At 35.5% G+C, this 11,859-nt stretch overlaps 1 long non-coding RNA gene across 1 annotated transcript; it reads right to left on the bottom strand.

Annotated features, from left to right (window-relative positions):
* Positions 1 to 928: 928 nt before the first annotated feature.
* On the bottom strand, positions 929 to 8,792 carry LOC113491489. The gene is made up of 2 exons (XR_003400420.1): positions 8,701 to 8,792; positions 929 to 1,517 (listed from the first exon to the last, which is right to left on the bottom strand). It is a non-coding gene; the product is annotated as an uncharacterized LOC113491489 (long non-coding RNA).
* Between the last annotated feature and the right edge of the window lie 3,067 nt (positions 8,793 to 11,859).

Here is an 11,859-nt window from a genome sequence, read left to right on the forward strand (position 1 = left end):
AATATGTATAGTTTTAAAATGACCATCTATAGTTGTTTATCTAAACCAGTGTAAGTTCTAAATTTATAAAAGCTTCTCGTGACATAAATTTTAAAAAATAGGTTAGGAGTGTCTGGTGTATTGAATTACACTTGATTTTTTTTTTTTAGTAAGAAGGAAAATTTGTCTCAGCATATTTTACTTGTGACAGTTTCATGTGATGTGACTGGGGCTGAAGTTTTTTTGACTTAGATTTTTTGCCCTAGAAAGTTTAAAAAGTAAAGTTTAATGTTCATTAAAAGCAACTTTTAGATAGCAGGTAGTGGACTTAAACTCTTAAATACTTACATTTCTTCTATAGCATATAGGTAGGTCATATAAGTAAGTATATGGGCATTGAGTGTGCTAATACTCTGTGTGCATGCATATATATATATATATATATATGCAAACTCTCCTAGAATATTTTATGAGCATGTTATTGAAAATTTGATCTAATAGGTATTCAGGAACAATCTTCAGTTTCTTCTTTGCTTGGTCAAACTTCAGAAGTGCTCCCTTTGCAGATCATATTAGAGCAAATCTTTTGAACTGTTTGATCAGAAACTAGAGTGTGCTTAAGGCAAGTTAGACACCAGAATGTCTTCCTTGTGGAATCTGCTCATTACATGGTATCCAGGCAGATTTATATTTATCTATAAGTCAATTTTAAATTGTATTCTTTCAGTAGGCACCAATGGTTAGAGATTTCTTTCTGTAATAGTTGCTTAAGGAAGAAAAACCAATGGGATCAGGTAACTGATCCATTTCCACCAATCTGTTTTCAAAGATTCACTTTAATGTTGGAGCAGACATAGTAACATAGAACTAAAAGAAATTAAAATTTTGGTTATTTGCTTTGTTTACCACAAAGGACATCTATTAAAATTTTACTAAATTTGGGCACATATTGAAAAAGTTACTTAATTTATTTAAATTATTAGATTGGAGATGACAAATTAAAAGATTGAATCATTGTTTACTTTAACAGTGTCAGTTGCCAGAAAGATCGCTATCCTCCTACGTTGTTTCTAAACATTTTTGCTTGGGAAAATGACCAAATTTTTCATAATTTCTGACTGCCAGGATGCATTTGTTCTGCAACTTAAAGCTGTTAGATATGCTCTAAATACTCTGAAAATTACAGATCAGTTGGATGGCAGTGTTAGTCAGCATCTTCAGCTGCTGTATCTTCCAGTAGGCTTTTTAAGGGTGATAGGTAGAGCTTGCAGTGTTGCTCGGCTTTTGCATTTGACTGTGTGCCTCAGCAGGGTTTTTCATTGTGGCATCCTTGGTGTGCCTGGCAGCTCTGAGAAATGTGCGGCGGCTCCTGAGGCAGTGGGTAGCTCCATCTCTGTGTGCCTTTGTTTCTGCACTCCCCCCATATGGACAGAGCCGCAGCAGGAGGTAGGGAGAGCATGGGACAGCCACCTTCAGGGAGTGGGGAAGGTTCGCAGAGGAGCCGTAGGGAAGAAGGACTGATGAGGGGACACTGGTGCCTGCAGGAGAGGAAAACAGAAGCTGTGAGGAAGAGGATAAGCAGTGAGACTGGATCAGAGCAAGAGAGAAGAGAGGCTGCAGCACTGTGTGGTGAGGAGACAAGGATCTGTGGAATATGGACGAGGAAGAAAAAGCAATCGCCGTGGGCCTTATCTGAGAAGGTGGAACAAGCCAATCAGATGATGTACTTAGAACTATTTACCCTATTTCGGTTGTGTATTTTTATACTGTTCTAATCACCAACATTAAAATGGTTCAAACCAGGACGTATACAAATAAAATGAGATATTCTTTGTCCCTTTTAGTGATGTAGCAACATACCAGCTGACCTTGGCACTGCTGAAAGTTTAATCCATGAGCTTGGAGTTCAGGGCACAGCTGGAGTGCTATTTGGGACACTGAGATGATTTTTCTCCAACTTTAAGACATCTTAAGTTGTCTCCTGTGCTACATAGAACACTTTTACAGCTGCCAACATTTGCAGGTTTGATAATGTCATATAATTTGTTTTACATATGCACTAACTTTTAAAATATTTCATAACTACAAATGTTAAAACTCTTAAATATGTCTGTATATACTTTTTAATTATTTCAAATTGTGTTGCTTTGAGTGTACCACACATACTACAAAAAATAAATGTAAGCTGAATGTATAGTTGAATCTAGACTTTTTTTGGTGTATTAGCACTCTGCTTTAATATAATGATGTTTAACTTTGGTAATCCTTAGAAATACATCTACTGGTCAAGGCAATGTGCCAAATATGTGTGAGTAAAAAAAGAACCAAACATATTTCAAATATAGACATTATATTATTTTGAAAGATATATTAAAACATTGTTGGTTTTATATATATATATATATATATATATAAAAATATATAAATAATTTTGTAAATATATACTTACATAAGATTCTGAGACCTTATGTTCTAAACTGCAGTACACCCTGATTTTTTAATAGTCATCCAGCAAAGATCAGGAAGAACTGTCCAGCTCTTTTCTCAGCTTCATGCCTGGCTTTTGCATGAGCTAAAAATACTCTTTTGTTACCTGTCCTTAGAGTTCATCTGAAATGATTTGTCAAGTTTAGAACTTTAAAAAACCACAATGCTCCAAAACCAAACCCCAAAGCTAACACGTCTCTCTCCCCTCTTCCTTTTTTGGATGTCTTAGATCTTTCAGGTGAAAGTGAAAAATACAACAGTAAAAGACATGGGCATGTTTTCTACATGTCAAAGTAAGTCAGAGCAAACTCTTTCTTTCCTTCCCTCCGCCCTTGGCCAAACCATGCAAAATAGCTGATTTCTCCCTCATCTGCCTCACTGGATCCTTTTGTGAATGCATCTTCCTCCTGGCTTATCAGAACTATTTTGCCAGTTTTAAGTAGTCTTTTAGCTGTCTCAAACTTTATGACCCATCTGTTGGACATAAACAAGCTAGCAAGTTCTCTTGGGTTGTAAGACCTGCCTTCTGATTCAATCACAGTTCAAAGCAGAGCCCCTTATCGGATAGGGAGGATGATGTGTGCAAGGAGTAGGTGTGTATTGCAAGGTCTGGAGAGCTTGCTTTATTAAATAATCTGAATTTGATGTTGATGTTGAATTTGATGAAGTGTGTTCACTTGGTTTCAAAACTCTCTAATTATTTGTTTTCTGAAAACAACATTTTTTTTCACAGTAAAATTGCTACAGTAGAATAGTTTTATATAAGAAGATACTCCATATTTGTCGAGGTAAATGTGATTATATAGGGAGAATGTTGTGGTTACATATTAGTAGGTACAGCCATAAGTGATAGAAACACAAAGTTGTTACTGATCTCTAGTAATAAAATTATCCTGCACGTGGAACATGTTATAAGTTAGAACAGGAACTCAGTATTCAAGGTGTGGTTATAACCATTTTGTTGTAGTGCTTAGAATTGCTAAGACTGAGCTGTTTTTATGACTTGTTTACCCATGCCTGTACCTCTACTTGGTATGTTCTTTGTCAGCTTTCTCTGTTTAGAAGTAGAAAAATAAATATTTTTTTTTTCCTAACTGTAGACAGCATATGTTTGCTGTGTAATGTGGTGGGGGACAGCAAGTTTGCCTGTGGCTTTTAGGAGCTCTGTAGCTAATTAATTTAAATGCTCAGCCTGCTTTGGTGCCTTGAAGTAGACCACTTCATTTTCTGTACTTCTAGACTCTGTTCATAGGTGTCAGTTCACTGGTGTGGTAAAACACATTAATGTTTGAAGTCAGGATATTTTTTTTTTTTAATGCAGCTACTGATTTGGAGCATCTGGATGACTTTAAAATGTCGATCATGAATTTTTACTTTATTCTATTCTTGTCATGATTTTTCACCCATTAGAATCATGTAAATACTTTTACTGCAAAGGTGCAGTTAGCATACATTTCAAGTGTTAAATTGAAAAATATTCTGACACACCCTTATCTGTATGTTTCTCCTTGTTCTCCTTCTAGATGTCTGCACATAAAAAGCATTTTCTGAGTTGTTTTCGTATTTGCTTAGAACAGTGGGATGTTTCTGGTGAACACTTAAAACATCTGGCTGTCTAGTCCTGCAGACATCCCCTTATTAAACTGGGTTCCTACTTTCACACTCATATTTATCTGAAACTGTATTTCACAGAAGGTTCTCAAACACACAAAACCAACACAAACCTTGGCTTTTGCACTTTTTTTTCCTGTATTGAAATAGATGGCGTGTGGCATATCTCTTCAGGATCCTCAGCCTTACCCACCCTGGCTAGTGGCAGCTCTCCAGGAACCTGAGGTGCCCACATCACACTTGCCCCTGACTACCCAGGACTTCTGAATTTCATCAGGCCCGTAGGGAGGTTGCAGCAGAGGGGCAGGTGAAGCATGTGAATTCTGACCATTGCATGCTTCCACTACTCTCAAAGCATGCCTTTGGCGTTATTGTGCCAAAGTTAAAGTTTGGACAGTTGTATATAATGAAATGGTTTCATTCCCAAAATTCAGTAGCATAAAAATTGGAGCTCTAAGGTCCTAATAATTTATGTCAGTTCTCAATCTATATTTAGAACATGGGAGGGGTGGATAAGAGGAAGATTTTAAGCATGTGAATAGATATATGAATAATAAATATATTATCAAGTTTACATAATTTGCTGATAGTGATGTAGCTTCTTGTCTTATGTTTAAAATAATAATGTAAGAAATATTCTTATACTTTTAGGCCAGCCTTCTCTTAAAAAAAAAAAAAATAAAATTGTTTAAAACAGGTTTTGTAATGGGGAAAAAACTATGCCTCTGTTCCATTTCCAAAAAGACTTGAGTTCAGTCTTCTGATTGTGTCTGTTTTATGGAATTATGTATATCTAATGAAATACCTAGCTATACTACATGTATCTGAAAAAGATTAGACCAGAATGTGTACCATAATAATTTTGAATAAACTACTATCAGAGTTTGAGTGGTATGAATACCTTTTTCCAATCCTTGTAGGCTAGCAGTTGATACATAAAGCACAATGCTAGATGTGTGTAGTCAAACAGTAGACCCCGTTTGCCCGCTCTGTAGCCTGTATGCTACTCCTTACAGGTCATCTTTAATCTGTGGTTCTGAGTGTCTGAGTTTTCCAAGTAGACTATTTTAACTTTCTAGTGTGTAGGGCACATGGTTCAATGATTTGTGTATGCTGTATGTTTGCATAAATTGAGGAATGTGTATTGTTTTGATGCATGGGTGAAAAAAATCTGTAGAAGATGCAGACCAGTAACTGAGTTTTATATGCAGTAGCTGAGTTCCTAGGCATTTTTGGTTTACTTGGAAGAGATAATAGTTTGATGTACTTCGTTGAAGAGAGGTGTGATGAAGTAGGTACTTCAAGTGCTTGGCTGTATCATGGCTTTTCATAGAAAGGTAGTGATTTCTGTAGTCACATCTTACTGTAAATTAAGCCCTTTTCTTCTCAAGTTCACAAGCTTTTATTAGGTGTGGATAGCTTACTGCTTCAATGGCCAGACCATAAATTTCATAAAAGATCATTTTCATGGAGGGAAAGATAATTCTTCATATTGAACTTATTCTGTGGAGGGTTTTGACTACCAGAATACACTTTGAATTTATTCTTAAATGCAGCTGTTTGAACTGCAGTGTTTATGAAGTAAGGGAAGAGATAAACCCAAAAAATCATAGTGAATCTGGAATGAGAAACTGTGTCTGTATTTCAGCAGTCTTCAAAAAAAATTACTTAAAAGAGTCAAAGCAGGAAGTAGCTCCTCAGTATATTACCTATATATTCAGTGTAATGACAATGAACACTATTAGTTTTGTTATTGGGCTACTGTGGTTGTAGATGATCTTTCTGGACACATAGCTTTTGTATTTAGGGTTTTCATTTGAAGCTTTCAAGATATTCTGAGTCTCACCACCCTTAAAAAGTGCTTCCATTTGCTATTAGTTGCTCAAATAAAATACAAAATACAGATCAATAAATTCAGTTAAGCTAATTAAAATGTGTAACTTGTATACCTAGGGTGCCTGGGATGAAGAAGTTAACATTTCCATAACCTAAAGAAATCACAAGTCAACATTTCCACAGCCTAAAGAAATATGACAAGGATTTATTGTTGCATATTAGCAGATGCACTGATTTCTCGTATTTGTGGCTGAATTTGTAAATCCTGAGTCAATAAAAATGTGAAAAGAAAATTTGCATATTCATACAAAGACAATCTTGATGCTGCTAAAGTCTAGAGAAATCATTGCTTTAAGCTGACGTGCTTGCTTCATCTACAAGTTGAACAAATTCTGTATTTAGGTATTTCTTTCTTTTATTGATTGTATATTCTTTTTGGGGTTTGTTACTTAATTAGTATCACTCTTTTGAGTAATTTCTTCTTACACAGCTATAGTATTTAAGCAGAAAAAAAGCTAACTAAAAGGGACAATTTCCAGAGGCTTACTTGAGATTTTATATACAAACCAGTTTCTTTAATCAACTTCCCAAATAGTTGTATCTCGGTCTACACCTTCAAGTAAGAGATTTAAGTAGAGAAAAATAGAAGTGGAAAACTAAAGTGAAACACAGTAACCTTGCTTTGGAGGACTTCCTCATTTTGCAAAATACTAATTTTTTGCAGACAAAATGGAAATCATGTCTTCAGGTATATTCTCAGAATGATTGATTAATATTGTGAAATACGTTGGAAATTAAAAGTATTATGTAAAAAAGTAGTAAATGCATTGATACTTTGGTAATTTGCTGAGAGTTCTCATAGTCATTCTATATCTCATATAGCTGTATCCAAATTAACTGCTGAGTGAACATTAGTTTGGTATTGTTAAATGAGAGTTTGGGTACTCTTATATACCCTAAGATGGAGATAAGAGTACTGATTTAGAGAACTAAGCTATTTTAATGTAGAAAATAAAGGGGATAAAAACTCTGAAGAAGCAGGGACTAAATTTAATTCTCCCTGTTACAGAATTCTATTGGAGGACTAATTTGTTTTTATCCGTGCAGCTCTACCGGAAGAGTTCTACAGTAATTTTGCGGGTAGATATGAAGCAGGGGTTTTTTTTGGTTTTGTGGTTTGTTTGGGGTTTTTTTGGTGGTGGTTTGAGCACTTTTCTTTTACTATTCTGTGCTACCACTATCTTCTTAGTAACACGGAGAAAATTTTTAAATTACAACTCTCTGAAATAGAAGATCACGTTGATGGTATAAGTGAAAAGGTAGGCTCTAATCTGTACTTGCTACTGTCAAATTGATATCTGTCTTCATAGTGGTGTATCAATTGACCTTTCAAGCTCTTGATAGCAAATTGGTAATGTAGTGTTTTGAGCTGCTTTCTTTCATTTACTTCTGTTTTCAATATTCCATTTAATTACTTAGCTTAGACTAATAAATGGTTTTGTTCCTGAAAGTATAGTTTTCCTTTAATTGCTATATCTGATTTCATATTAGTGCTCAGTATCCTAGCAACTTAATTCCTTGGTAGTTTTTCTTACTTCATTGTTATTAATTCTGTTATTTGACCCAACTTTTTTTGTTTTTCTCTTGTCTGTTGCAATGTAAATCTAAACATGGTTCTGTCTAATCCGCCTTTTATTTCTTCAGCAAAATGGAGAATATTCAGGTATAGAAATGGAGTCTAGATTAGTCAAGTCTACTGAAAACAGATGCAATGTGGATCTTCTTGCTGTGTTAATGGATTTCTATTATTCTTTCTCGTTTTATTCAGATGAGGTAAATGTAGCTTTGTGCCCTGAAATCTCTCTTGACCCTGAAAAACTGTTTTATAATCTTCAGAGCATACGGAGTTATGTTCTACAAAATTGGCATTCGCATTGGGGAGATCATCCTGACAAGTGTGTGTTTTCAGCTTCAAGGCTGTTCATTTTGGAAGCTAAATAGAAAGAACACTATTATTTCTGCATATGTCTGATGTATCAAATAGGTTTATATATTTGATATCTAAATAGGTCTGTTGTTGGACTAAAAGTTTTTTTTGTTTTGTTTTTAAAGGTTTTGAATGCTTGTAATGATTGGACATGTCTCCTGTTAAAGTGAAATAGGCATTGTAATTTATTTAGCATCACTTTTCCTCTGGCTATCAAAGAGTACATTTTTGAAAGATATTTGTTTACATTTTTGCACCCTGAAATAGAAAACAAACATCATCCTGGATTTAAGATTAACGTCAAGCTTGGAGAAAATAGGATTGGATTGCTGTGCAGCTGGAATTATTTGAAAGTGTGCTGGGGGTGGGGAATTAAAGGACAGATGGTTTCCCATGTAAACTAATATGGATATGTTAAAGATGAGAGGAGTGTTGACATGTTTATAAAAATAAGAAGTACAGTATATGTGTATTTTTATACTGAGAAGAACTTAAAATTTTTTCTGACATTACAGACTTGAGCAGTGAAGTAAATAAAATTAGTCAAACCCATGCATACTAATATTTGGTTACTGAAGGGCTCACTAACGTGGATTAGCTTCAAGACTATAGTTTAATTTACTGAATTTCAGTCTTGGGCTGTAAGGAACCTGTTTGGAAATTACAAAGTCAACAAAGCTATTTCTATGCCTATGCCTATGGTACTTGATAAACTTTGCTAAATAATCTCCAGATGTCTTTGGGGAAAAATTACCTTGTTCGAAAAAGAATGGCTGTAAATACCTGTTCCCACGGCGTACCTGTCTTAGAGGCTGAGAAGACTGGAGTTCTTGAAGATCCCCATGGTCAGAAGGAGATGTGCATAGAATCCCAGGTGCACCTTCTGGCTGCTGCTGGGCATTGGAAGTCCTTGGGGAAAGCAGTAAAGCAGATTTAAATCTGATCTCATAAATCTGCTGGGGAAAGGATAAGCCATTGCTTCAGCTTGAACTCTGCAATTCTGTACTCTGAACTTGACTATAGTTTTCCTTCCTACTCTCCCCACTTTTCCAGGATTCTAGATTTTTATCTTTGTGTGTAGTATTCATTACTTCATCCATTCAGTTGATGGATTGAATGCTTATGCCATTTAATGAACAAGGTTAATTTATTTTGCATGCTTTTGGCACTAAGAATATTAAGAAAATGTGTAGTTATTAGAATTCTTAGGGGGGGAAAAAGTTTATCTGCATCTTAGTTTAAAAATACAAGTTATTCGAAGAAGAAATAATACTAATAGGGTTATTTAATACATCCTAAATATTGGTTCCTTTTACTAGTGAATTTTAATGTAATGTATCAACATATTTTCCAGGCACAAATGAAGAAAAATAGAGATCTAGTTTGTTTTAATCAATTTTTATTAATTCTGCCCTAAAGCTCTTCATGATTTCAGCATGGATCACAAACTTGCAGAGCAGCAGATAGAGAGGAAATATGTCTCATTAATCTCTTTTGGATAGAGCACAACAGAGAGTCATTTTTGGTGCAGAGAGGTTTTATGGATAACATGCTGTCCATGTTTCCACCCAGGCCAGAAAAGCTTCCATGTTCTGGTCCAAAAAGGTGCCAAGCTGCTAATACAGAGTGTGCAGTCAGAGAATGGGTGAACAAAGTTTCCTGTCTTCACCTTGATAGGTGGGGGGAAAAGTGAAAGATCTCAGGATCTTAATTCTACAAAAAGAATTAATGATACTGAACTACATAGCTGTGTCTCATCAGAGGCCTTGGGTGCTAGTTTCAGTTTAGCATCTTGATTTCTAATTCACATTTCTAATTCTAAAAACTATAAATAGTTGATTTTAAAAAGTTTTTTTGTTTGGTTTTGTTTTTCCAGTTTGGGGTAAAACAACTTTTCATGTGTTTACTTTTAGGATTAAAAAAGCCCAACAATAATTGAAAAAATACTATGGAAAATACCTTGGAAAAAAAAAAACCCTAATCAGAAAAACAAAAACCACACAAAATCCCAAACCTGTAGGAGATCAGAAGCTACTGATGCTGTTGCCTGTTTCACATTGCTAGTAGTAGTCAGTTTTTTATGAATAGCAGTTATGCAGATGACACAAAGGTGATACGCTGAAGAGTTTGGAGATTTTTAAGGCAGTTTGGTCATAGCTATCTGCATTCTAGAAAGCTCCCAGTTCTTCAGCCAGGAGCTGGACGCCTTCATAGACCAGTCTCCAGCTCAGAGCTTTCATGTGCTCTTGGGCTGAGGCACTCTCACATATGCCTTGGAGCCTGTGCTCTAAAGTGCATTCAGGCTCCCTGTGACAGAAAAAGTAGACATAGAAACCTGGGCACAGAAAGGCTGTTCCCTGCCCCTTCACCCAAGTCATTACATAATTGCTGACATGATGGCAGTCTGTCCTGAAGTTGCAGACCAAGGCAGGCAACCTCCTCAGGTAGTGTGCCCTGAAATTTCAGATTTCATAAAAGGTTAATCACCTCTGAGACATTTTGGTAATATTTAGCGTTCTCCAGAATGCCATTAGAAAATAACTAGGTCTATTTAAGAATCAGTATTGAAAGTACAGCATATTACAGCTGTGTAAAATGAGCTACTAATCTGTCTCTCCGAAGTGGAATATAGTTCATATTACATTTCTTACATTATTGTCTGAAAGAAACAAAAAAAAAAAAAAAAGTATATGATCTGTAATGGATCACAAACATATTTCTTGTGCTTACAGAGAAGTAAGAACTGAAGTTTTGTGTATGATCCATATGGTCTGTATTCCTAATCTCCATTAAAAAAATAAAAATCAAAACTTTGTTTCATTGAGGTTTAAGTTTTCTTGTTTAGTACCTTTAATGGCCATTCACTTTTTCTAATCATCTGTATTGTAGAAGCTGAAAAAACTAAGGAGCTTTCCAAGAATGAAAGGGTTGGGGCTAAAAGCCCAGCTGGACAGCAATCTTGTAGTTTGGCTTGATAGATTATAAAATAAAGTGGCTCTTCAAGTATCTCTTTTTTTTTTTGTTGGTTTGTTTTTTTTTTCCCTTCTGCCAATATTTTCGGTTTATTACTGAATTGACATGAGGAAGAGAAGAACTGGAGTACAGTAACAGGACAACTGAGTTCTAAAAGTATAATGTTGGGGAATCTTTGTAAGGCAAAAAAAGGAATTTGCATTTTTTCTGTGTTTTCTTCATTACACTTGCATTTTGGCTTTGGAGACTGATAGTTTGCTGTCATAATCAGTCTTTTCTCTTTGTAAAGTGTATGGATGTTAAGTCACTATTGTAAACCCTATTTACTGCTACTTTTCCAACAAGTTAATGTACAGGGGAGGATTATAGCCAACATCTTTTAATGTCTCACTACATGGTATTAAAGAAATTCTTGACTGTCTGGGTTGAGTAAATATTTTTCTTGACAGATGAAAGCCATCAGGAAATTATGACTATACTTTTGGTTTAGTCTGCTGCCTTCTCTTTCTGGGCAAGAAACTAAAGCCCAGGTTCCCAGAACACCACTGGTGTAGGAAGTAAGATATCTGAAGGATGATCTTTAGTTACTTGTCTAGGAGTCTAGATATGAATGAAAATCAGTGTGTACTAAAGCTTCCAGGAGATCTGTCATCATGCATAAAAAAGGACCGCCACTTGAATATCTCGGCATCTCTTTCATGCCAAATCAGAGAACAGACTCCCACCTAAGTCTTCAGGGGCTGACTGATAGATGATGCCTGTCCCATCAGGTAAGTGCTCTAACCAGAGGGCTTGGAGAATACTGCTTCATGAATTCTTTCTAGTGCATCTGACTGTGAAGTGTTTGTTACGCAATATTACAATTCTGATAGGAACACTGTGAGGTAAAATAACTTCTTTCACTCGCTAAAAAAGCTTATTCCCTTGATGAGACAGGATGGATTAAAACTTTTCTGTCTGGGTAGTGAATCTGTACTTTACCATTT

The sequence above is a fragment of the Athene cunicularia genome (assembly GCF_003259725.1).
Source record: "Athene cunicularia isolate RWA chromosome 1 unlocalized genomic scaffold, athCun1 chr1_part1, whole genome shotgun sequence".
Classification (NCBI taxonomy): domain Eukaryota; kingdom Metazoa; phylum Chordata; class Aves; order Strigiformes; family Strigidae; genus Athene; species Athene cunicularia.